This window comes from Bombina bombina, chromosome 6 (assembly GCF_027579735.1).
Source record: "Bombina bombina isolate aBomBom1 chromosome 6, aBomBom1.pri, whole genome shotgun sequence".
In the NCBI taxonomy this organism is placed as follows: domain Eukaryota; kingdom Metazoa; phylum Chordata; class Amphibia; order Anura; family Bombinatoridae; genus Bombina; species Bombina bombina.
This window is the reverse complement of record NC_069504.1, coordinates 385,456,490-385,471,923: the sequence shown is the minus strand read 5'-3', so window position 1 is coordinate 385,471,923 and position 15,434 is coordinate 385,456,490.

Genomic DNA, 15,434 nt, shown 5'->3' with positions numbered 1-15,434 from the left:
GTAGATCGATATGTTGAACTACAACTACCACAAACCTTTGCTACCAAATCTCTATTGATCATGTCCTCACCAAGCAATAAAAGCTCCTACTAGATAAAAATTTATCTCCATGACAAAATTAATAAATATTGGTGCATTGCTTTTTGCTATTGGTAAGGCTTTTTAGCTCCATCTAATTTTATATTAAAATGTTTTGTAGGTTTTTCTGAAAAGAGAATTATATTGTTTTAAAATGTGTAGTAGTAGATGAGATACATGTATCTTTATTTTCTATTATATCTAATTTATAGTAAGATTTTATTGTTACAGACTCCTCTACCTGTATAGTGCTTTTCTTCTGCTTGCAGGACTTACATTTTTACCAGAAAGCACTACATTCTATATTTCTTCCTAGTTTATATTACTATAGCCAGTTACTATTCATGAGAACTAAATGTAGACTAAATAAAAGATGTTATTCTTTTGGATGCGTGTTTCCGTTAGTGTGATAATTCCTCAACTTTTTTTGTTCTTTACCAGACATGATACATTACACAATATTTTAGACTTTCCATAAATTATCCTTCTCTCATCCCATATATTAAGAATACCACAAATAAATTCACAGCTCTTTTCTTCCTAGTAACTGACAAACTGAAGTTATATTATGTTCTGAACTAATCTGTGTCAGAAAAGCTGCCAGCAATATGGGGAAAAGTTGACATTCATCTGCCAAAAACAAATATCTTAAGTTTGGCAAATGATCAACATTAATAGTGCATTTCTAATTTCATTAAAACATCATTATAGTACTCTTGGCCATAAAAGGGATCCTTGCTTCTCAAAAAGTTTGCACTACAATGGGGCAAGGACGTCCTTACAAAGGAGATGTCACATGCACAGGTAGTTATCCACTGACCACGGTGTTAACAGTGATCACTTGTAAGAACTGTAAGCATATGACACAATATGCGGGGGGTGGAGTATCTTCTATGTGGCCCCCTACAATACGTATATTAACTTGAGAAACTATCCGGCTCTTTCAAATGAGTGGTCCTGTGTCTGCCTGCATTTGAAAGAGTGAGAGTTTATGGTATAAATAAGGGGCTTCATGTCCTTATAGCTATGAAGTGAGCACCATAGTAAAACTGATGTTAGGGCTTATAGAGTGATGTTTGTCTGAGCTTTAAAAAAAACAACAAAAAAAACATCAAATGTAAGAATCAAAATAAAAGAGAGAGCTGGTAAAATGTAAAAATGTGTGATATTTCTGAAATTCTATGGGTCAGATTTGCAGTGGAACACAAACATTTGCAGGAGAGCGATAAGGGGTTTATCACAGGTGTTTGCGCTCGTTGCGGCTTATCCCTTGTATTACGAGTTAAAAGTAAACGCGAGTGCTAGAATGCAATCGCGATTTACGCTAGAATTATTACCGCAACAAAGTATTTTTACACTCATAATAACACTATTTAATAAAAATGATTACAAAAAAGTATATTGCACAAAAAAGTAATAAGGGCTCAAAGATATGAGGTCTCAGGTGTTTAAAAAAAAAAAAAGCAGGCAAATGGTTTTATAATTGCGATACATATGCATTTATTGATATGTTTATATATGTATTTACAGACATAAATACACATATTAACACGTAAATATATATTTATACATATATAGACATATATATATATATAAATAGGTGTATTGGAGCCCTTTGCAGTTAAGTAGATAAAAACATGTAAAACATATTTATGCAATATTCCTTTTTAATAAAGTGTTATTCTGTGTATTAACTGTAAATATTTCACCTGGCAATGTTCTGCACATAGCACAATATGTTCTATGTATTTATAAATAGATATTCATATATATATACATATATATATATATATATATATATATATACATATATATATATATATATATATATATATATATATATATATATATATATATATATATATATATATATATAAAAATGTGACAGCACCACAGTACAAAATTCTTCTTTAAAGGTGAAAAATGTTCTTTATTAGGATATAGCTATATCCTAATAAAGAACATTTTTCACCTTTAAAGAAGAATTTTGTACTGTGGTGCTGTCACATTTTTTCTATATGGACTGTGTACTTTGGAGTTTTGCTGATACTCCTTGGTGACAAGCACACAGGTTGAAAATTAAGCATAATTTATGGTGCTGGACTCCAACTACTTACTTTCTATATATATATCTATGCATACACAAATACCAGCTATTACTAGAATATATATTGGCTTTGGACACGGTCCCACATTTAAAATAATATTAGTGGAGGCCGAGCTGCACGGAGGTGTAGAAAAATAGATAATTAATCAAACAAGAAAAACTAGTACACCTTACCCAGCAACCCCATATTAAGCCTAATTTTAAAATAGTAAGAGTCTTAATACCTCCCACGAAAACACATCATCAAACCAAATATAGCATTTAAAGAATTTATTAATGAGCACCAAAAAAGGAAACACACAATTCATCCAATAAATGAAACCATAGAGGTATCAGTATACACAAAAGGAGATTGAATCAGGGATACCTGTTACATAGGAACGCAACCAGTTGGTAAGCTAAAAATACAGCTGACCATTTAACAAGTATCGTATGGATGTTCAAAGGATTATTAGTATCCAAAAGTAACAGTAGAAAGAACACAGAGTAATAGATGGATACAGTCTCTTGACTCAAGTGAAATTGTTACATGACAGTTCGTCAGAATTTAGCAGGGACTCCACATAACATCCCCCACCTCCCTTAAAGCAGGACACTGAGTGGGCTAAATGTCGCAGTCCGTCTAGAGATCAAGCTCACTGGACCATAACGAAATACAGCACGGATCACTCACCACCCTTAATTTGCAGACCTCACTGAAAGCTGAACTTGCCTCTATCCGGCTCTGAGCGGTGTTCCTCTCACATGTTTTCACGAGTCATAGGCATATTGTATGTTCAGTTTTTGATCACAGTGTCTCTGATCGGTGGTTACCGTCCGTTTCAAAAGTGTTTAGGAGGGCAATATCCTTATAGCACCACTCATGTAGGGAGGGGTTCAAACTCCTTTAGGGAGTAATGTTGACTGCAATTTCAAACAGAAAGTATCAAAGGCATATAGCCCTTTAGCAAACAACTGCTACACGTGTTTCACCCCCAGCATCTCACAGACACACACACATATATATATATATATATAAATATATATATATAAATATATATATATATATATATATATATATATATATATATATAGGTATAGATAGATATTGTACAAAAAAAACATCAGATATATGTAGAAATATTTATTTATGAAAAAATAGAACATATTCTGCTATGTGAAGAACATTGGAATGTCAGGTTAGCACACATGAGAATATGTGATTGGGTTTGCATGAGATTGGGTTTTTTCCCACTTTTTTGTCTCCATTGACTTCTATGGGGAATAAGTGCACGTGCATGTTATATTGTAAGTTTGGCTTTTGTGCTTGTCTTGGAATCTGGCCCTGTATAGAGTGACTTTTGGTACAACTATTTTATGCTTTTTTGTTTAGTTTGTTTAATGTTTTTTTCTTCATATTGGTTAATAGTCATGTAATTTTAAATCTGGGCTCGATTGATAAACACGGGGGTCAGGGATGTACATATTTGCCCCTTTCGCCCCAGCTTCTCTTCTGCATTTACCATTGAACACAAGCGCTCCTGTACAACCTCACCTGCTGCTACGCACAGCCAATCATGTGCGTACAGGAGCTGTCAATCTCCCCGGTCAGAAGAGACTGGGGAGATTTAAATGAGGTGTAGAATAGGGCAGGTAAGCAGCGGTCTTTTGACTGCTGCTTGATAAATCCTGATAGCAAGTCTGCTTGTGGGAACCTGCAGCTCTAAATATATGTGATATTTGTATGGTAAGAAATTTTATAGCTACTCATTTTCTGCATATATTGCAAGATGGTTCATAGTGGCAAAACATTTAATTGTTCCCTTTTCTGATTTTTGATTGTTAATTTTAATTGAACCATATACATAAAATCATACGGCTAGATTTAGAGTTTTGCGGCCAAAGGGGTGCGTTAGCTACGCGTGTTTTTTTCCCCCCGCACCTTTTAAACAACGCTGGTATTGAGAGTTCTCTGAAGGGCTGCGTTACGCTCCAAAAAGGGAGCGTACAGGCATATTTACCGCCACTTCAACTCTCAATACCAGCGTTGCTTACGGACGCGGCCAGCTTCAAAAACGTGCTCGTGCACAATTTCCCCATACGAAACAATGGGGCAGTTTGAGCTTGAAAAAAACCTAACACCTGCAAAAAAGCAGCATTCAGCTCCTAATGCAGCCCCATTGTTTCCTATGGTGAAACACTTCCTAAGTCTGCACCTAACACCCTAACATGCACCCCGAGTCTAAACACCCCTAACCTTACACTTATTAACCCCTAATCTGCTGCCCCACTATTGCTGACCCCTGCATTATATTATTAACCCCTAATCTGCCGCTCCGTACACCGCCGCAACCTACATTATAGCTATGTACCCCTAATCTGCTGCCCCTAACATCGCCGACCCCTATAGTATATTTATTAACCCCTAATCTGCCCCCCCAACGTCGCCGCTACCTTACCTACACTTATTAACCCCTAATCTGCCGACTGGACTTTACCACTACTATAATAAATGTATTAACCCCTAAAGCTAATTCTTACCCTATCCCTAACACCCCCCTAAGTTAAATATAATTTAAATCTAACTAAATAAAATAAATCTTATTAAATAAATTAATCCTATTTAAAACTAAATACTTACCTGTAAAATAAACCCTAATATAGCTACAATATAACGAATAATTATATTGTAGCTATTTTAGGATTTATATTTATTTTACAGGCAACTTTGTATTTATTTTAACCAGGTACAATAGCTATTAAATAGTTAATAACTATTTAATAGCTACCTAGTTAAAATAATTACAAAATTACCTGTAAAATAAATCCTAACCTAAGTTACAATTAAACCTAACACTACACTATCAATAAATTAATTAAATAAACTACCTACAATTATCTACAATTAAATCAACTAAACTAAATTACAAAAAAAAAACACTAAATTACAAAAACTAAAAAAAGATTACAAGAATTTTAAACTAATTACACCTACTCTAAGCCCCCTAAAAAAATAACAAAGCCCCCCAAAATAAAAAAAATGCCCTACCCTATTCTAAAATAAAAGGTTAACAGCTCTTTTACCTTACCAGCCCTTAAATGGGCCTTTTGCGGGGCATGCCCCAAAGAAATCAGCTCTTTTGCATTTAAAAAAACATACAATATCTCCCACATTACAACCCACCACCCACCACCAAGCCCCTGAAGATCTCCCTACCTTATCAGCCAATCAGATTTTTCCTACCTTAATTCCGATTGGTTGATAGAATCCTATCAGCCAATCGGAATTCGAGGGACGCCATATTGGATGACATCCCTTAAAGGAGCCTTCATTCGTCGGGAGTCGCCGGAAGAAGAGGATGGATCCGCGTCGGCTGCTTCAAGATGGTCCCGCTCCGCGCCGGATGGATGAAGATAGGTTTAATTGTAGGTTAGGATTTATTTTACAGGTAATTTTGTAATTATTTTAACTAGGTAGCTATTAAATAGTTATTAACTATTTAATAGCTATTGTACCTGGTTAAAATAAATACAAAGTTGCCTGTAAAATAAATATAAATCCTAAAATAGCTACACTATAATTATTTGTTATACTGTAGCTATATTAGGGTTTATTTTACAGGTAAGTATTTAGCTTTAAATAGGATTAATTTTTTTTTTAATAAGATTTATTTTATTTTGTTAGATTTAAATTATATTTAACTTAGGGGGGTGTAAGGGTTAGGGTTAGACTTAGCTTTAGGGGTTAATACATTTATTATAGTATCGGTGAGGTCCAGTCGGCAGATTAGGGGTTAATACTTGAAGTTAGGTGTCAGCGATGTTAGGGAGGGCAGATTAGGGGTTAATACTATTTATTATAGGGTTTTTGAGGCGGGAGTGAGGCTGTTTAGGGGTTAATACATTTATTATAGTGGCGGCGAGGTCCGGTCAGCAGAATAGGGGTTAATAAGTGTAGGTAGGTAGCAGCGATGTTGGGGGGGCAGACTAGGGGTTAATAAATATTATGTAGGTGTCAGCGATGTTAGGGGCAGCAGATTAGGGGTACATAGGGATAATGTAGGTTGCGGCGGTGTGCGGTCGGCAAATTAGGGGTTAAAAAATTTAATTATAGTGGCGGCGATGTGGGGGGGCCTCGGTTTAGGGGTGCATAGGTAGTTTATGGGTGTTAGTGTACTTTAGAGCACAGTAGTTAAGAGCTTTATGAACCGGCGTTAGCCCATAAAGCTCTTAACTCCTGACTTTTTTCTGCGGCTGGAGTCTTGTCGGTAGAGGGTCTAATGATCACTTCAGCCAAGACTCTAAATACCAGCGTTAGAAAGATCCCATTGAAAAGATAGGATACGCAATTGGCGTAGGGGGATCTGCGGTATGGAAAAGTCGTGGCTGGATAGTGAGCGTTAGACCCTTTCCTGACTGACTCTAAATACCAGCAGGCGGTAAAAACCAGCGTTAGGACCCCTTAACGCTGGTTTGGACGGCTAACGCAGAACTCTAAATCTAGGCGAGTGATTTTGCTGTTTTGAAAAGGTGAACTTATGCTAAATATAAACAATAAAATGTGTATTTGAATTATTTAGGAAATAATGACTCCCATGCTGCTATTTACTATGTAAACCACAGAAAATGGCTGTCAGGTACCTACCTTGTGGGGTCGGCGGGTGTCCGTCTCTCTCCGTCTTGGTTTCATAGATGTACGGGGATGTCCTGCTAATGTTCATGTAGTGCACTCATGAAGACGTGCTTCTAGGGCTGACATCGATTCAGCTACTCTTTGCTATACTCATACACGCTATCCATGTGTATCAGTTTCTCGGCTTCCTGGTGGTCAGCTTAATAGAATATGTTGTTTATGCACTTACAGAGGTACTTGTGTACATCATAAACCTGTTTCTAGACACTCCCCTAAGCCTTTATAAGTAGCGATTGCTCACTTGTTTGGCCTGATACCTGCATTCTAGCATTGTTTCTACTTTAGCCTGTTCGTAACTGACCTTAGAGTGTTTAGTGACCTTGCCTTTCCAGCCACCTGCCTTGACCTTGGATAGACTCTTGACCTTGCCTTGCCAGCCACCTACCTTGACCTCGGTTAGTCTTGTGACCTTGCCTTGCCAGATGCCTGCCCTGACCACGGAAAGTCTTGTGACCTTGCCTTGTCAGCTGCTAACCTTGAACTTGAATAGTCTTGTGACCTTACCTTGCCAGCTACCTGCCTTGACCTTGTATAGTCTTGTAATCTTGCCTTGCAAGCTGCCTGCCCTGACCAGGGAAAGTCTCTTGACCCTTACCTTGTTATTTCTCTGCTTGTATTTGCCTCTTTCACCTATTATTGGTTTTTGGTTTGTCATCTGCTCCACCTGACGCAGACTAGTAGCCTGGAATAGGGAGGGTGAACTTGATCGTGTTTGAGTCAGTGGCATCCGTGGCAATGGCAAATAAATATAAATATTTTGCATTTCATATGCTGAGGATTTTCTCATACTAACACAGGGGGTGTTTAAATGGCTCAACAGCAAAAGGTTTGATAATAAAAATCACACTATATGTCATATTTAATGTAGGTTTAAACATCAGTATATGTCAATGTTCAGTTTATGTAATAATAGTGTAGCTTAAATACAGAATGTGTTTCATAACATTAAAGGGATAGTAAACCCAATTTTTTTCTTTCGTGGTTCAGATACAGCATGCAATTTCAAGCAACTTTCTAATTTACTCCTATTATCAAATTGTCTTCCTTCTCTTGGTATCTTTATTTAAAAAGCAGAAATGTATGTTTAGGAGTTGGTCCATTTTTGGTTCAGAATCTGTGTTGCACTTGCTTATTGGTGGCTAAATGTAACTAACCAATCAGCAAGTGCAACCCAGGTTCTGAATAAAAAATGGACCAGCTCTTAAACATACATTTCTGCTTTTCAAATAAAGATACCAAGAGAAGGAAGAAAAATTGATAATAGGAGTAAATTAGAATGTTGCTTACAATTGCATGCTCTATCTAAACCATTAAAGAAAAATGTGGGTTTACTATCCCTTTAGTTCTCTGCACATTTATAGTCACTGCCAAGTTATACTTAGAACTTTTACATGTAATGATAACTATTTCTAGTCATCTTGATCTTTTTCTATCAACGTTTTTATCTAAAAGAAGGAAGCAATATTCTACTATTACTTTCCTTCACTTTCTTCAAAGCCACCCACAGAGTTTCTAATTCTATACAATCTTTCATTTAAATTTCCCTGTCTCACCGTTAATCTTAGCAACATAAACCTCATCCTTGCAATTGCCTGTCCACCTCCTCTCTTGTTTCTCATATAACTGTTCTTTCCACAGATTATTAAAAGCAGCATGCAGCCTTCAATTAACATCCTTTGAGACTCATTTACTTAAACTATCACAGCAAACTGTTTAGGGATGATGCTTTAATACCTCCCAGCTTCTCAAAAGGGTGAAGATAAGCATTTATGTTATCTTTAGCATAGATCAAATAAACATAACATTTTTAAGTATTTAGCTGTGATTTAGGCCAAACATTGATATTAAGGAAAACAGTAAACACTTTCAGATAGATTACGAGTTGAGCGTTATGACTCAAATAGCAGCGTTATGGGCCATAATGCATCATTTTCCCTATAAGTCTTGTCGGTATAGGTGTACCGCAAGCCTTTTAGCCTGTAACACAACGTCAGTACCGCACTCTTAAAAATGAAGTGTTTCATGGGATTCCAATAGCGATGCCATTACGAGTTTTGCGGTGAGGCTAAAAAAATGGTGCTACAGCCTAAAACGACAAGATCCGTAATGCCATTTAAAAGAGTTGAGTATTATGACTCAAATAGCAGTGTTATGGGTCATAACGCATCAATTTCCCTAACACAGCCATTACGAGTCTTGTCGGTATAGGTGTACCGCAAGCCTTTTAGCATGTAACACAAGGTCAGTAGCGTACTCTTAAAAATGAAGTTTTTCATGGGATTCCAATAGCGCTGCCATTACGAGTTTTGCGGTGAGGCTAAAAAAACAGCGTTACAGCCTAAAACGACAAGATCCGTAACGCCATCTAAAAGCAGTAGTTATGAGTTTTAAGCTACAAATCTGTAACATAAAACTCATAACTAAACTGCTACAAAGTACAATAAAAACCCATAAACTGCCTATTAACCCCTAAACTGATGCCCTCCAACATCGCAAATACTATATTAAAGTTATTAACCCCTAATCTGCCGCTCCCAACATCGCGGCCACTACATTTTTTTATTAACCCCAATTCCGCCGTTCCCGACATCGTCCCCACTGTAATAAACTTATTAACCCCAAAACCACTGCCCTCCTGCATCACAAACACTATTTAAATATTATTAACCCCTAATCTGCCGTCCGCCTACATCGCCCCCACTGTACTAAAGTTATTAAGACCTACACCACCGCCACTATAATAAACCTATTAACCCCTAAACCACAAAACACCCACAACAAAATATACTAAAGTAAACTATTAACCCTTAAACCAAAAGCCTCCCACATCGCAATAAACTAATTTAAACTAGTAACTAGTGATGTTGCGAAACTAAAAATTTGCGTTCGCGAACGGCGGACACGAACTTCCGTAACAGGTGAACCGGGCAAACCGCCATTGATTTCAATAGGCAGGCGAATTTTAAAACCCACAGGGACTCTTTCTGGCCACAATAGTGATGGAAAAGTTGTTTCAAGGGCACTAACACCTGGACTGTGGCATGCCGGAGGGGGATCCATGGCAAAACTCCCATGGAAAATTACATAGTTGATGCAGAGTCTGGTTTTAAGTAGTACTATTCTGATCAGTTTAATCCCTGTTACGTCCCCTATCAGGGGACGTGTATATGGCATGGATTTTAGGAACCGGGAGATGGAAAAAGATGCTTGGTCGGTCCTCCTGCTTCAAATTTGGGCCAATGCGCATGCAATCTACTGTGCCACTAGATATGAGTGGTGTGTTAAGTAGTACTATTCTGATCAGTTTAATCCCTGTTACGTCCCCTATCAGGGGACGTGTATATGGCATGGATTTTAGGAACCGGGAGATGGAAAAAGATGCTTGGTCGGTTCTCCTACTTCAAATTTCGGGCACTGCGCGTGCAATCTACTGTGCCACCTGATATGAGTGGTGTGTTAAGTAGTACTATTCTGATCAGTTTAATCCCTGTTATGTCCCCTATCAGGGGACGTGTATATGGCATGGATATGTATATGGCATGGCCGAAACACAAGTGGCTGTCAGATAACAGTCTGGCCACGAGATAGATAGATTTGATAGATAGATAGATAGATAGATAGATAGATAGATAGATACATAGATACATAGATACATAGATTAGATAGATAGATCAATAAATGCAATAGATAGATTTGATAGATAAATAGATAGATTTGATAGATAGATAATTTCCCAGATAAAGAATTACAAGACGTGCGGTCTGACACCCATGGTAAGGTTCCCAGAGGCAGTTGCGGTGCCAGGGGACGTGTATATGGCATGGATTTTAGGAACCGGGAGATGGAAAAAGATGCTTGGTCGGTCCTCCTGCTTCAAATTTGGGGCACTGCGCGTGCAATCTACTGTGCCACTTGATATGAGTGGTGTGTTAAGTAGTACTATTCTGATCAGTTTAATCCCTGTTACGTCCCCTATCAGGGGACGTGTATATGGCATGGATTTTAGGAACCGGGAGATGGAAAAAGATGCTTGGTCGGTCCTCCTACTTCAAATTTCGGGCACTGCGCGTGCAATCTACTGTACCACCAGATATGAGTGGTGTGTGTTAAGTAGTACTATTCTGATCAGTTTAATCCCTGTTACGTCCCCTATCAGGGGACGTGTATATGGCATGGATATGTATATGGCATGGCCGAAACACAAGTGGCTGTCAGATAACAGTCCGGCCACGAGATAGATAGATTTGATAGATACATAGATTAGATAGATAGATCAATAGATGCAATAGATACATTTGATAGATATGATAGATAGATTTGATAGATAAATAGATAGATTTGATAGATAGATAATTTCCCAGATAAAGAATTACAAGACGTGCGGTCTGGGACCCATGGTAAGGTTCCCAGAGGCAGTTGCGGTGCCAGGGGACGTGTATATGGCATGGATTTTAGGAACCGGGAGATGGAAAAAGATGCTTGGTCGGTCCTCCTGCTTCAAATTTGGGGCACTGCGCATGCAATCTACTGTGCCACTAGATATGAGTGGTGTGTTAAGTAGTACTATTCTGATCAGTTTAATCCCTGTTACGTCCCCTGTCAGGGGACGTGTATATGGCATGGATTTTAGGAAATGGGAGATGGAAAAAGATGCTTGGTCGGTCCTCCTACTTCAAATTTGAGGCACTGCGTGTGCAATCTACTGTGCCACCAGATATGAGTGGTGTGTGTTAAGTAGTACTATTCTGATCAGTTTAATCCCTGTTACGTCCCCTATCAGGGGACGTGTATATGGCATGGATATGTATATGGCAAGGCCAAAACACAAGTGGCTGTCAGATAACAGTCCGGCCACGAGATAGATAGATTTGATAGATAGATACATAGATTAGATAGATAGATCAATAGATGCAACAGATACATTTGATAGATACGATAGATAGATAGATTTGATAGATAAATAGATAGATTTGATAGATAGATAATTTCCCAGACAGAGAATTACAAGACGTGCGCTCTGTGACCCATGGTAAGGTTCCCAGAGGCAGTTACGGCGCCATGGGACGTGTATATGGCATGGATTTTAGGAACCGGGAGATGGAAAAAGATGCTTGGTCGGTCCTCCTGCTTCAAATTTGGGGCAATGCGCATGCAATCTACTGTGCCACTAGATATGAGTGGTGTGTTAAGTAGTACTATTCTGATTAGTTTAATCCCTGTTACGTCCCCTGTCAGGGGACGTGTATATGGCATGGATTTTAGGAAATGGGAGATGGAAAAAGATGCTTGGTCGGTCCTCCTACTTCAAATTTGAGGCACTGCGAGTGCAATCTACTGTGCCACCAGATATGAGTGGTGTGGTTTTTGAAGCCACAGTGCAGCACCAGAGGCCAGAAAAATTTGGCATGTACACATGCCTGAAAAATTAGGTATTGTTGCAGCCAGTGCTGTAGCAGCGGCCAGAAAAATTGATGTTTGTTTCCCAGGCAGAAAGTGCCCTAAAACATTGCGGCTTGAACCCTAGTTGGTGGAGGATAAGTCACGCAAATAATCCGGCATTCGAAGATAAAATACAGCAGCCTGTGGACCATTTTTAGCCCAAGGCAGCTCATGTCATCAGGCCTTTTTTACTTGAATGTATTGCCCAATGTCAGTCCCTTCGGGATCCATCCCTCATTCATCTTAATAAAAGTGAGGTAATCTAGACTTTTTGACCTAGGCGACTTCTCTTCTCAGTGACAATACCTCCTGCTGCACTGAAGGTCCTTTCTGACAGGACACTTGAAGCGGGGCAGGCAAGAAGTTCTATCACAAATTGGGATAGCTCAGGCCACAGGTCAAGCCTGCTCACCCAGTAGTCAAGGGGTTGATCGCTCCTCAGAGTGTCGAGATCTGCAGTTAAGGCGAGGTAGTCTGCTACCTGTCGGTCGAGTCGTTCTCTGAGGCTGGACCCCGAAGGGCTGTGGCGATGCATAGGACTTAAAAAGCTCTGCATGTCCTCCATCAACAACACGTCTGTAAAGTGTCCTGTTCTTGCTGGCGTGGTCGTAGGAGTCGGAGGATTACTTTCACCTCTTCCCCTGTTAGATTCCCATTGTGCTGTGACATCACCCTTATACGCTGTGTAAAGCATACTTTTTAATTTATTTTGGAACTGCTGCATCCTTTCCGACTTGCGGTAATTCGGTAACATTTCAGGCACTTTATGCTTATACTGGGGGTCTAGTAGCGTGGACACCCAGTACAGGTCGTTCTCCTTCAGTTTTTTTATACGAGGGTCCCTCAACAGGCACGACAGCATGAAAAACCCATTTGCACAAGGTTGGATGCCGAGCTACTCATGTCCCGTTCCTCGTCCTCAGTGATCTCACTGAAGGTATCTTCTTCCCCCTAGCCATGTACAACACCACGGGTACCAGATAGGTGACAACGAGCACCCTGGGATGCCTGTTGTGGTTGGTCTTCCTCCTCCTCTTCAAAGCCACATTCTTCCTCTGACTCCTCTTCCTCACAATCCTCTTCCAGAGTTGCCGCTGGTCCAGCAAGCGATGCTGATAAGGCTGTTTCTGGTGGTGATGGTGACCACAACTCTTCCTCTTCCTCTTCACGCTCATCTACGGCCTGATCCAGCACTCTTCGCAGGGCACGCTCCAGGAAGAAAACAAATGGTATGATGTCGCTGATGGTGCCTTCGGTGCGACTAACTAGGTTTGTCACCTCCTCAAAAGGACACATGAGCCTACAGGCATTGCGCATGAGCGTCCAGTATTGTGGCAAAAAAATTCCAAGCTCCGCAGAGGCTGTCCTAGCACCCCGGTCATACAAATACTTGTTAACGGCTTTTTATTGTTGGAGCAGGCGTTCGAACATGAGTGTTGAATTCCAACATGTCGGGCTGTTGCAAATCAAGCGCCTCACTGGCATGTTGTTTCGCCACTGGATATCTGAAAAGTGCGACATGGCCGCGTAGGAATGCCTGAAATGGCCACACACCTTCCTGGCCTGCTTCAGGACGTCCTGTAAGCCTGGGTACTTATGCACAAAGCGTTGTACGATCAGATTACACATATGTGCCATGCACGGCACATGTGTCAACTTGCCCAATTTCAATGCCGCCACCAAATTACTTCCGTTGTCAGAAACCACTTTGCCGATCTCCAGTTGGTGCGGAGTCAGCCACTGATCCACCTGTGCGTTAAGGGCGGACAGGAGTGCTGGTCCGGTGTGACTCTCTGCTTTCAGGCAAGTCAACCCCAAGATGGCGTGACACTGCTGTATCCGGGATGTGGAATAGTACCTGGGGAGCTGGGGGGGTGCCGTTGATGTGGAGCAAGATGCAGCAGCAGAAGAGGACTCAGGCGAGGAGGTTATGGAAGAGGATGGAGTAGGAGGAGTAGAGGAGGTGGCAGCAGGCCTGCCTGCAAGTCGTGGTGGTGTCACCAACTCCTCTGCATAGCCACACATTCCATGCTTGTCAGCCGTCAGCAGGTTTACCCAATGCACAGTGTAGGTGATATACCTGCCCGGACCATGCTTTGCAGACCAGCTATCAGTGGTCAGATGGACCCTTGCCCCAACACTGTGTGCCAGACATGCCATTACTTCCTTCCGCACAATCGAGTACAGGTTGGGGATTGCCTTTTGTGAATAGAAATTTCGTCCGGGCACCTTCCACTGCGGTGTCCCAATAGCTACAAAGTTTTGGAATGCCTCAGACTCCACCAGCTTGTATGGTAAAAGCTGGCGGGCTAAGAGTTCAGACAAGCCAGCTGTCAGACGCCGGGCAAGGGGATGACTTTGTGACATTGGCTTCTTATGCTCAGACATGTCCTTGACAGACACCTGACTGTGGGCAGATGAGCAGGAAATGCTCCTGAAGAGAGACAGAGTGGCGGATGGTTGAGAGGGGGCAAGGAGGACAGCAGTGGTTGACGTGGCTGAAGATGCTGGACCAGGAGGAGGATGGCGGCTTTGAGTTTGTGTGCTGCTTGTACTCATGTGTTGATCCCATAGGCGTTTGTGATGTGCAATCATGTGCCTTCGCAAAGCAGTTGTACCTAGGTGGGTGTTGGACTTCCCACGACTCAGTTTCTTTTGGCACAGGTTGCAAATGGCATCGCTATTGTCAGAGGCAGACACACAAAAAAATGCTACACTGCTGAGCTCTGCGATGACGGCATTCTGGTGGTGGCAACAGCATGCATTGATTGGTGTGCTGTCTGTCTGACCCCGGGTGCCGATGCATGCTGTCTGACTGTGCCACTAGCTCCTTGCGACCACCTCCCCCTGCTTCAAACTCGTCTCCTCCTCCTCCTCTCTGTCTCCCCATCTGAACTTTCCCCCTGTTCTTCTTCTCTTCTAGCGGGCACCCACGTGAAATCCACGGACGCATCGTCATCATCAACTGCTTCACTTGTATCTGACAAATCAATAAAGGAAGCAGCAGCGGGTACAACATCATCATCATCACACCGTACGTCCATGTCTGTAATGCTGCCTGACTGAGACATATCACTGTTATCTACATCCTCTGTCAATGATGCTTGCGCATCACTCATTTCTTCCAACTGATGTGTA